The sequence below is a fragment of the Nuphar pumila genome, chromosome 7 (assembly GCF_984573655.1).
Source record: "Nuphar pumila chromosome 7, dmNupPumi1.hap1.1, whole genome shotgun sequence".
Lineage (NCBI taxonomy): Eukaryota > Viridiplantae > Streptophyta > Magnoliopsida > Nymphaeales > Nymphaeaceae > Nuphar > Nuphar pumila.
This window is the reverse complement of record NC_143255.1, coordinates 119,780,728-119,793,652: the sequence shown is the minus strand read 5'-3', so window position 1 is coordinate 119,793,652 and position 12,925 is coordinate 119,780,728.

Here is a 12,925-nt window from a genome sequence, read left to right as displayed (position 1 = left end):
CGCCTTATCAACACTTGCGCAACACCAGAGGCAAGGCAGTTGCCGAAGCTGAGGAGATGGGTTCACCTCAGGGCCAAGAAGAGTTGGCTGCAACTGTTAATAAGCTGGTGGAAGATGTGACTTCGCATGATGAAGCGATTTCACGTGCATGTGATTCATTCAATGGATTGAATGATGTGGTGGCGAGCCTGCAAGAGCAGGTGAACTTACTAATGGGGCAGGTCACTTCGTTGACGACTACAGTGGCCGATCTTGAGTTGAGAAACCGTACGTTACAGCGGACGGTGACCCTGAATGGCGGAAATGGTGAGAGATCGTCAAGGATTGATGTACCTAGACCCGCAAAATTCAATGGTTCTCGCGACAGCAAGGCCATTGAGAACTTCTTGTTCCAAGTAGAAGACTACTTGGATATCCAAAATGTGACCCTTGAAGATCTGAGGATCAAGGCTGCAGCGGCCTTACTTGATGGTGATGCTATCGCTTGGTGGAGGCGGAAGCGCAATGACATGGAGAGAGGTCAATGTGTGATAGACACCTTTGACGACTTCAAAGTAGAGTTGCGCAACTACTTCATGCCAAGAAATGCGCAGAGACAGGCTTACCGGATGGTTCGTGAACTCAAACATACTGGTTCGTTGCAAGACTATGTCCGAACGTTCCAGAAGCTTATGCTGGAGATACCTAACATGCCAGAAGACGACATGCTCAACTGGTTCATTGTGGGACTTCAACCATGGGCACAGTCCGAAGTGGAAAGGAGCAACCCCCGTATTTTGGAAGATGCATATGTGGCGGCGGAGCGCTTAGTTGATACTCAGCACAAACCTTTCACCCCATCAACCAAAGTTGGGAAGAAGCCTGACCACGGAGGCAAGAAGGATGAGCAGCGCAACGATAAAGGTGAGGCGTCGACACGCCATCAACCCGAAAAGAAACAGAACTACACGAAGCATAACAACAGCAACAAGGGTGCGGTTGTGACATGTTGGTTCTGTGGTGATAGACATATCGCCCAGCAATGCCCAAAGCGCCTTGTAAAGGACGACGGGCAAGCCAATGCTGCACAGGAAGAATGCAGCGATACTGAAGGCAGTGACGCTGAGACCATGCAACCGAGGATGGGCGCCATGCGATCGATTAACGCAGCTAGAAGTTGCGCAGCTAAGAACATGCAGGTCAGTAAGGAACTTATGTACGTAGAAGTCATCATGAATGGAAAGTCTACTTCGGCAATGGTAGACTCCGGGGCCACACACAACTTTGTCTCGCGGGAAGAGGCAGAGCGGTTGGGCTTGAAAACTGGGCCAAAGCAGAGGACTATCAAAACAGTAAACTCTGAGGCCAAGCCCATTCTTGGTGAAGCAAGAAATGTGGCTACTCAAGTGGGGAGTTGGGTCGGCAAAGCCAACTTCTCTGTGGTGCCCCTGGACGATTTCAAGGTGATTCTGGGTATGGAGTTTCTGCGAAGCCAGAATGTGATGATGCTGCCAAAGTTTAACACGTTGACGATCATGGGATCGGACCTGTCCCACACAGTGCAGTGTCTTACGCAGAAAGGCAAGTCTTTAGTGTTATCAGCAATGCAACTGAAGAAGGGTGTCAAGCATGGGGAGCAGACATTCCTAGTTGCAGTGCGTGCAGATGAAGGGAAGGTAGAAGCAGCAGTGCCGCCGACCCTAGCCCCTCTATTGGAGGAGTTTCGGGGGGTGATGCCTCCGGAATTGCCAAAGCGTCTTCCGCCAAGACGCGAGGTCGACCACAAGATTGAGTTGACCCCGGGAGCAAAGCCTCCCGCAATGGTTCCATACCGTATGGGGCCAGCAGAGTTGAAGGAGCTGCGCAGGCAGCTAGACGAGATGTTGGACGCAGGCATTGTTCGTCCATCAAAAGCCCCATTTGGTGCCCTGATCCTTTTTCAGATGAAACATGATGGCTCTAAACGGTTATGTGTGGATTACCGGGCCTTGAACAAGGTCACGGTGAAGAACAAGTACCCATTGCCATTGATAGCAGACTTGTTCGATCAGCTAGGCAGTGCCCGTATCTTTTCCAAGCTAGATCTGCGATCGGGTTACTGGCAGGTGAGGATTGCCGAAGGTGATGAGCCGAAAACAACTTGTGTCACCCGCTATGGTGCTTACGAATTTCTAGTAATGCCATTCGGGTTGACAAATGCTCCAGCCACATTCACAACTTTAATGAACCAGATTTTCTACCCGTACTTAGACAAGTTTGTGGTAGTCTATCTGGATGATATCGTGATCTACAGCAGTAACATGGAGGAACATGTCGGGCACTTGCGAACAGTGTTTCAGGTGCTGAAGGAGAATGACCTCTGTGTTAAACGAGAGAAGTGTCTCTTCGGGCAGGAGGAGATCAGCTTCCTTGGCCACGTTGTGGGGCGTGGTGTGCTCCGTATGGATGGGCAGAAGATAAGGGCCATCCAAGAATGGGTTCCGCCAAGCAAAGTGCCAGAATTGCGGTCATTCCTCGGCTTGGCAAATTATTATCGGCGTTTCATCGAAGGTTATTCCCTCATTGTTGCGCCCCTCACAGATTTGTTGAAGAAAAATCGGGTATGGCTCTGGACAGGAGCGTGCCAAGATGCCTTCGAGGGCTTGAAGAAAGCCTTAGTGAGAGAGCCAGTGCTGCGACTGCCTGATCATTCGAGACCCTTCGAAGTCCACACTGATGCCTCGGACTTTGCCATTGGCGGAGTTATTATGCAAGACGGGCATCCGATCGCATATGAGAGTCGTAAGCTGAAGGATGCAGAGAGGCGGTACACAGTGCACGAACGTGAGATGACCGCCATTGTGTATTGCCTCAGGACCTGGCGGCACTACCTTTTGGGTGCCGAGTTCGTCGTCAAGACGGACAATGTGGCCACGAGCTATTTTCAGACGCAAAAGAAGCTGACGCCCAAGCAAGCTCGATGGCAGATGTTTTTGGCTGAGTTCGACTTTGCCTTGGAGTACAAGGTTGGGAAGACCAATGTTGTGGCGGATGCCCTGAGCCGTAGGGCTGAACTGGCAGCTGTGCGTGCGGAGTCTTCTGAAGTGCATTTGGAGGGTGCATTGTTGAGCCGCATCCGCGAGGGTACGCAGCAAGATCCGACCGCACAACACCTTGTTTCTCTGGCGCAGGCAGGGAAGACTCGGCGATTTTGGCTACAAGACGGCCTCCTCGTAACAAAAGGGGGGCGCATCTTTGTACCACGGTGGGGAAGCCTCCGCCGAGAGCTACTCAAGGAGTGCCATGATACACTATGGGCCGGCCATCCTGGTCAGGAGCGGACCTTAGCACTCCTTGAGCGCGGCTACTATTGGCCGCAGATGAGAGACGATGTTGAGGGGTATGTGCGGACATGCCTCATCTGCCAGCAAGATAAGGGGACAAATCAGAAGGCTGCCGGTCTCCTTGAGCCTCTACCAATTCCAGAACGTCCTTGGGATAGCATCTCCATGGACTTTATTGTTAGTCTGCCAAAGGTAGAGGGCCTCAGTTCTATTTTGGTCGTGGTGGATCGTTTCTCAAAGTATGCCACCTTCATTTCAGCTTCTAAGGAGTGCCCTGCAGAGAAGACTGCAGAGTTGTTCGTAAAGCATGTGGTGAAGCACTGGGGCATACCAAAGAGCATTGTGAGTGATCGTGATGCTCGCTTCACGGGCAAGTTCTGGCGTGAAGTATTTCGGCTACTTGGCTCTGAGTTGCTGTTCTCAACTAGCTTTCATCCGCAGACTGATGGGCAGACAGAGCGTATCAACGGGATCCTGGAGCAGTATCTCAGGCACTTTGTTAGTGCCAATCAGAAAAATTGGGTGAAGCTCCTTGATGTGGCACAGTTTTGCTATAATCTGCAGAAGAGCGAGTCTTCAGGCCACAGCCCGTTCGAGATAGCCACGGGGCAGCAGCCACTGACCCCGCACACGCTTGCCGCACAGGAAAAGGGAAGGCCATCCTTTGCCTATCAGTTTGTTCGCGACTGGCACGAGCAGAATGAGTTGGCGAAGGCATTCCTACACAAAGCGGCAAAGAGAATGAAGAAGTGGGCGGACAAACACCGTCGGCCCGCAGGGTTCCAAGTTGGGGACCAAGTGTTGGTGAAGTTGTATCCTGGTCGCACAGGCATCTTCCGCGGGCGGCACCGCGGACTACTCAGAAAGTATGAGGGACCCTTCACCATCACAAAGAAGGTGGGTAAGCTAGCCTATAAGCTGGAGTTGCCCCCAGACTTCAAGGTGCACCCCGTGTTTCACGTGTGCAACCTCAAGCAGTTCCATCCAGATGATGGATACCCGGAACGCAATGTGCCGCAACGCGCTCCCATCATGCAGAGGGCCCCGGCAGCACAACGGGCTGAGAAGCACCTCAGTCAGATCCTTCGCCACAAGGTCAACTACTTGGGGCAAGCGAAGAAATACTTGGTGCAGTGGGAGGAAACAACGGAACCAACGTGGGAGCCTGCATTTCGAATGAACAGCCGCTACCCGGCTGAAGTCAGGGCTTACCACGAAACAGATGGCGCCGAGGACGGCGCATGATTTGAAGGGGGGAGCATGTTCCCTTGCGACTTACAGTGTACAGTTGCGCTTAGAGTCTGTTTTGCTTTTGTTGAGTCTGATGTAAGCTGCCCGGTTCAGGTGAATTAATACCCCGAAGGGGCAGCCCGTATACTTGAACTGTAATAGCCTGCGGGCAAAATTGTGAATGAATCAAATGCGTTGAGCTTTCTTTTGTTCACCCTCGTTGTGATTGCTTCTTGTGATTGCAACTTCTCTCCCTCTATTCTCTCTTGCTCTCTGATCATAAGCTTCCGCGACCGGCAAGCGAGCTGACGAGTAGGCTTGCGGCGGTAAGGAAGGACCGTCGCGCCGCGCTGGCCCATTGAAGGAAATAGGCCCGTGACAGATGCTGTCCATCTAGAAAATGAAAGGCATTCAAAAATTTTGTGGGACCCATCTAAGTCGGGACCATCCTTTTTGACAACTCATGGGTGTCGTTCATCTTGATGATGGACAACATTCAAGATACCTTGGACAATTCTCTGTTCAAGGTGTTAGCAATAAGGGTCTAATTATAAAACCCAAAAACAATAATAAATTGGGTTATCATATACCCAAGAAAAAACTTTATGAATATCTTAAATCATACAACCTAAATAAGTAATAGAGATATACTTCAAATGAAGCTTTTGACCCAATAATGGCTTCTTATGACTTATTCTAAAGCCCCTTGTAGCTATACCACTCAATATATGAAGGAACTATGATAATCTTGAAAAATGCCCTTTTTCCCTCAACCACCCCTATTATTAGGGCTTCCTTTATATGTAGCTAGATTTTAGAAAGAGGATAACTATAAGTTCCTTTTAGGTTATCTCTCTCTTAGGCTTATCCTGACCACGTTCAATGAACTTTAATTTTGACATTTACTAGAATCTTAGATGAACCCCTCAATGAAAGATAATTTTAATAAGTCATTTCCTACAAAAATATTTTTAAAATCATTCTTCCAAAATTTATAGGCCTTTAGAAAAAAACGAATTACTGTCAAACCCAAAGCCTATGTGATTAACCATTAAGGATTCAAAATGCTAATTGAATCTCATGGAATTTTTTCATAAAAAAATTGTTAAAATATAATTTTAATAAAATAATTTTAAATGTTTATTTATTAAATTATCAAGCTTAGATTTTTTTAATTTGAATTGTATTTTTCCTCGATGCTAGATATTCTCTAAAAATAGTTTTGGATTCCTTGTTGGATACTCATCATTTCTCAAGTATTTCACTAATTATCTAATATATATCATTCAATAAATTTATTAAAATTTATTTAGGTGTAATTAAAATAATTAGATCATATACTTAGTAATAAATAAGCTCCTCAAGTCAAAGGATATTTTAAACCCTTTTATATATGAGAAAATTATCCACTGACAATAAATAATTTTTTAAAATAATTTTCCATGCACAATCAAGTCAATGTACATTTAAGCAGGCATGTGTTGATGTAAAGTTTCAATTTTGATGACTCAAGAAATAGTCATTTCATATTTAATATGAACATTATACACTATGCATTCTCATCCATAGCTATGACTATTTCAGGTACAAGGGACTGAAAACTAATCCTCTAATGTTGATCTGAAATCAAACATCTAGTTATCCTGTGGACCCTCGTGATATCCTATATCATATTAGTCATCTCATTGCTAAGATATATTAATACCCACAAACAAAATGACATGAGGAATACAAAAAAATATTTTTTGCATTAAAAAGACATTTTATTGGATTTTCAGCATCTAACACAAGGCCCTTGGACCTGATCCACTCTTGAAGAAACTTGCCTCCTTTTGTTAGCTTCAGTGAGAACGGGAGAGACCTTCTTATGGGAGAACAAATCTTCTAACTGGAATACTGTTGTAGAATGCATCCAAGTGTAATTTCTGTAATTAGTGGAAGGGGGCCTAACCCATCCCACCTTTACTGGTTTTTTTTTTTTAATTGCTCATCAACACGCTATTCAATGATTAAGGATTATATTGAGCTCATCAACCTTGTCATACCCATTGGTTTTTGCATCACAGAAAACAATATTTCCTTTGAAGTTTCATCATATAGGTGGCATGCAGAAAGCACAACTCATTTTTTTTAATACTACGTGCACAAAGATATCACGTTGAAACTAGTTAATACAAAGAAATTATATCATATTAATTTGATTTTTTATGATAGATAAAACAAACTACGCAGAAAAATAAGATGAGATTAAACTAGTGGAATTCACGTGCAATGCATGTGTATGGAGATCTAAAAATGGAGTCAGTGTGTTGGGATTTTCTAAGATAGGTATGAATTTGTTGAAAATTTTCTCTTTTCTTTTGATTTAATAAGTTTTGTTCATTGAGGAACAATCAATTATCACAAAACCACATAGTTATGTTATACACCTTTGAAATACTCTAAATATACACACACATTGCACCTTCACAAAATCACATAGGTATACTATAGACTTGCAAAACCCTGTAAACATCAAATCATAGTTTCTTGTGAAAGGTAAGAGCGTGCAAGCAACACATAAAACGTATACAAACAAAAGTAACATCATATATATGAAACCAAGCACCGCATGAAGCACCAATTCTGCAAACTGTAAATTCGCTGCAATATCAAAAGCGATTTCATCCCTTAACAGAAATTATTAGAGGCTAGAATCTTAGATAGAATAAAAAAAATCAAAAGCATGACTACCCAACAAGTACGTGGTCCAAGCAGAGACCATCGTCCAACTTACGAAGCAACTGAGACGTAGTTACCAGCCCAGCATGAAGCATCGGAAGCTTGAATCTTAGATAGAATCAGAGCACACACACACACAGAGAGGGAGAGAGGAACAAGAACTCATTCCACTCTACAAACGCAAGAAAGGTCTAGATGCATCTGAAGAGAGAAACTAATTAAGCACCCACATGATTTACAGCAAGCATTGAAACCTTGAGTCTTAGAAAAAATTAGCACACACACAGATTAACTTCTGTCGAAAAAAACTCTTTCTTGCTATTGATGAGAACACAAGAAAGGTCTAAAATAAATAGAAGACAGATTTCTATTGTTTGTTTGTTTTTTTGCAAAACGAAAAAGCTGTAAAAGCAAGTTCTGTTTTTTTTTTTGTAAAACCAAAAGACTATAAAAGCAAGTTTTAAAACCAACAGAAGACAGGGATTTCATTTTTCTTTTCTGTAAAACCAAAAAACCATAAAAGCAAAAGTAGTAGGAACTTTCCATACCAGAATCTTTTGCAACACTCCGATTTCCTTCTTATCACAACGCTATCTCATCCACACACTGCTTCTCTTCTTCTTATAGCCACTACGAGAAGCAGCTGTAGTAAAGCCATTAACAGAACGAAGTCGCATGCACTTCTACATGCCAACCAAAACTGGTCGAAGCAGGTTATATGTCCCCCCCCTGGTGCGTGTTCTCGGGTCTGAATAAGCGCCACATATGTAATCATGTGGAGCTCGTTTCCCCGTGTGTGTCAGCATCACTTAGCATCGGAGTCTGGTGCATTTGCAAAGACTTAAGTACCCTTTCCCGCCATTAGCATCATAAAATGATGTTTCAAAGAAATGATAAAAATGTCCTCCCACCAGAAAGGGTTAAAATCATCATCGTTTTTGCCCTAAGGAGTAAACTCCTCTGCTTTAACAGGAGCTCCTCACAATATGTCGCTCTAAACATTCTGGATCACCCTTTGACGATGCAGCATCTGTTGTAACAAGAGCTCTGATTGACGATGCACCCTTTGTCGTCGTCTGCTGCCGCCGGAGCACCCTTTGTCGCTTTCTTCTATCGTCGGAACACCCTTTGTCGTCGTCTGTTGTCGTCAAATCACCCTTTGCCGTCGTCGTCTATTATCGTCGGAGCACCCTTTGTCATCGTCTATTTGTGAAAAATAGTTGAACTACCAGAGAATCAACATTCTGTCTATTGTTCATCATAATACCAGGGTGCAAGCGTCGAACTGAGTAAACAAAGAATAACGATTTACAACAGAGATAATGGTGACAATGTCAAACTGAGTAGAGTAACAATTTATAATAGAAATCAGATAAGAGAGTAGCAATTTACAGTAGAAATCAATTCAGAGAGTAGCGATTTACAATAGAAATCAGATAAGAGAATAGCGATTTACAGTAGAAATCAGACAAGAGAGTAGCGATTTACAGTGGAAATCAAACCAAAGAGTAGCGATTTATAGTAGAAATCAGATAAGAGAGTAGTAATTTACAGTAAAAATTAAATCAGAGAGTAGCGATTTACAATAGAAATCAGATCAGAGAGTAACGATTTACAGTAAAAATCAAATCAGAGAGTAGCGATTTACAGTACAAATCAGATTTCTACTGTAAATCGCTACTCTCTGATCTGATTTGTATTGTAAATCGTTACTCTCTGATTTAATTTCTACTATAAATTGTTACTCTCTTATCTAATTTCTACTGTAAATCGTTACTCTCTGATTTGATTTTCATTGTAAATCGCTACTCTCTTATCCGATTTCTACTATAAATCGTTACTCTTTAATCTGATTTCTACTGTAAATCGCTACTCTCTGATTTGATTTCTATTGTAAATCGCTCTTTTCAACAGAGAGAATAAAAAAACCCACGATCGCTTAGAGAGAAATCTTATTGCTCTTTTCAACAGTTACAAGAGAGAAAGAAAATAAATAATTTATACAAGGCAAAGGCGACAACCCTAAACCTAAACAAGTTGAGTCTAATCCATAAAAAACCGAGTATCAAACATAAGCCCAAAAAAAATTTCTTCCTAGGGAACCCCCGAACCCCCCTTTCTGTAAGAGAAAAAACTATGAATCAGGCTCTATAACTCATCAGTCAGGAACGAGAAGGCAGCCATGTGTTTTAACATAAGCTAAAAACAAAGGCAAAATGTGCAAAACTATTTACGGGGAGTGAGAGGACATTTTCATCCAACGCATATCTATCTTACGAGAGGACATTTCCGTCAAAAGTATATCTACTTTTTTATATGTTATTTTATTATAAAGACATTGTGGGCAACATTGTCATATGAATTATCGCAGGTCCCAAGATATTCCTCCATACACATAGGAACACGCGAATTTGTGTTTTGGGGAGAACACACACCACCCTCTCAAAACTGGTGAACAAAAAGAATGTCGCCAACTAACACACCATACGCTACATGGACCACTCACCAACACAACACATGCTACGTGGGCTCAGCGTGGAACCAAGGGGGCCCACCAAGAATTAAAAAAAGAAAAAGAAAAATGTATGGGCTGATATTTTCCTTTTAGTTCTCTTTTTTTTATCTAACAATCTTTTAAGTGGCAAAAATTGAGTCTAATTGTTAGGAAATCATGAGTAAAATGAAACTAAACCACAACAATAAAAATAATAAAGAAAAAGAACACAAGATATATATATATATATGGTCGGTTTGTGACCTCCGTTTATGGGCAACGAGAAGTAAAGTTTCACTACAATGAATAAAAGAGAAAATACACCCAAACCTTAGTACCAATGAAACTCTAAAAAAAAAACTATTATGCATCTCACTTAAAAACCTCTTTTTATAACCCACACACATGACATGAGATTGTCCTACTTTAATTATGACACTTCTACCCCATACTTATAGCACTCCCACATAAGAAATGACTCCAAAGAAGACAATACAAAAAAAAGACTTGCAAGGATACAACTTTTTATGATTTGAAAAGTCAAACTAGTCTCCTTGGTAGATTAGGTCTTTATATGATGTTAGAAAACTTGGGCTGCCATGGGCTTCATATCTCAATAGTATCCCAAATTCAAACGGGTTATGAGTGAAGTTGGTGTAGAATTCAAGGCACACATAACAAATGCCCACCTTGGCTCATTCAAATCCTTACAAATAGCAAATTTTCCCCACCTTCTCCACGGATGCCCCCATAGAGCTCTACTCAAAGTAAACAACAAATATCAACTACTAACTTCCTTCAAAACTAACCAGTTATCTTCTTCATGAAGACTTCTTGCATTACATTATTGGTCAGACAAAGTTGAATAATAATCAAGGTGTTGTTGTCTAACTCGTTCTAATAATTATCAGTCTTGGTGGAAGACTTCATTTGCTTTCTTGAACAAGACTTTCTTCATGTCATGTCAATATGGCAAGCAACCTTCCTTGCCATAAGTTGAAGCTCATAATGCCATCAAATTTCTCAATATCAAACTTTAATATTGACATCGCGAAAGGACCAAATAAAACTTTGATAATAGTTTATTACGAAATTGCAACCAAAATGAAACCAAACCACAACAATAAGAAGGATAACAAAGAAGAAAAATAACACAAAATATATGTAGTTCATTCTATGACCTATGTCCATTAACAACTAAAAACAAACTTTCACTATGATTAACAAAAGAAGAGATACACTCATACCTTAATGCCAAGACCCCTAAAGAAACTCTCTAAAAAAAACTACTATACATCCTACCTAAAGATCCCCTTTAATAATCCACACATATGAGGTTTTACTACTTTAATTATGATATCTCTACCATACATATAAATTTACAATATTAAGTGTTTTTATTTTTCTTTCTTTCTTCTCTTTTACATAGTGTTGCACCTTCCAGAAAATTTGGATTTGAGATGGATGCACCAAAGATGGAATCAACATCGGGCCCTGACGAGTAGAATTAGAGTACAACAAATGATGCTTCAACCAGAGTTATGCGATCTTGAGCGGATCGGACCTGTTGGATTTAGGCCAAGGCCTGTGGGTAATGGGCCTTGTGGTCTGCACCCTTGTGAGTATGATGGGCAGGAGGCTGAGGGACTCTTAGGGTTATGGAGAGGACAAATCGGCTAATAGGGTAAGTTTAAATTAGGTTCAAGTATATCTATAAGGCCAAGACTTGGAAAACTTGGTCTATGGGTTCATAGGATACATTGGGACATGTGCAAAGGTTTTGCAGACAAGGCTTCGGTGAGGGTTGATGAGACCAAATGATCAATTTTGCATGAGGTTTCTTAATTGGTAAAGTCATTTTGGGGAGTTTGGGTCAAAGAGATGTCACAAGGGTTCAACGAAACTTCTTAGGGTTAGGTGACAATGTCTAGGACATGAAAAATGGTCTGCACAGAGGAAGGTCTTCTGAAGAATTCATTTCACAATCCTTAGATGTTGGATCCGTCCAATCGATAAGTCGAGTTCTCGACAAAGAGCAATTTCGGTCTTCAGGTTCTGGAAAAGGATCAAAGGCTTAACTAAGAGTAGGATTAGGGGTTGGATATATATAGAAAGTTGAGAAAGTGTCACACGCATTCTGGAGTATTGGTGTTTGATCCTTAATGATAAAATGCTGACGGGGTCATAAAAAAAAGGCCACATCTTCTAGGTGCTAGAAGAGCTTGTGCTCTTCAAAATGGATGATCGACCAGCCTATGGATGCATGGTCTTCATGTGAATTAGGGGATGAAGAGGAAAAAAGGGACCGACAGAACCATGGCTAAGGATCCTCACCACAGAAACCTCTGAAGAGGACAAGAGAGAAAGACATCTAGAGATAGAGACGTTCAAGGAAGAGAGAGAGAGAGGGGGGGGGGGTTCTAAAAAGAGAGATAGAGACAATTAACTTCAATTCATAATGTCATAATTTGTACAAGGGGAGCCTAGGTCTCTATTTATAGTGCTTGTCCTGGGACTAGGTCCAGCTCCAATCCAAAAAGTAAATTTAACTCATTTATTTCATATACTGCCAAAATACAAATTAAAAATTAAGAAACATACCTAAAAGCAATATTAGAAGAATGGTAACAATACCCTAGTTATAAAAACTATAATAAAATAGAAAGTGGGTGAAAGAGAAGAAAACAAAATAGAAAGTAGGAGAGAGGGAGGCGTAGATCCCTATTTAGAAAAGTGATGGGTGTTCTGCCCTTTCTTTCCTTTCTTTTCTTTCCTTCACAAGGGGTACCCCCAAGTAGCCCCCACCTTGTTGACTTTGTGGTTTGTCTTTCCTTCTTTTTTTTCTTCATCCCTTAATGTGTCAAGTGTTCTCTTAAATAAGAAAAGTTTATTTTCTTGTAGGGAGCTTTCCTTGTGTGGATCTGCCATGTCAGCAGGCATATCATCCCTTAAGGCCCCACTTTGACTTGGAAAATTCCTCTTGACTAGATGATTTGTCTTTTGGATCTTGAAGCATGAATTAAACGCTTTCTATGGATTTGGACCATAACAAATTCACCATGCTCTAGTATTGTAAAACCAGTAAAATTTTGGCATTTATTTAAATAAATAAAAGTAAATTTTCTTCATATTGGTTGTGCTATTAAATAAAATAAATTTGATCCAAATGGATCTTGGG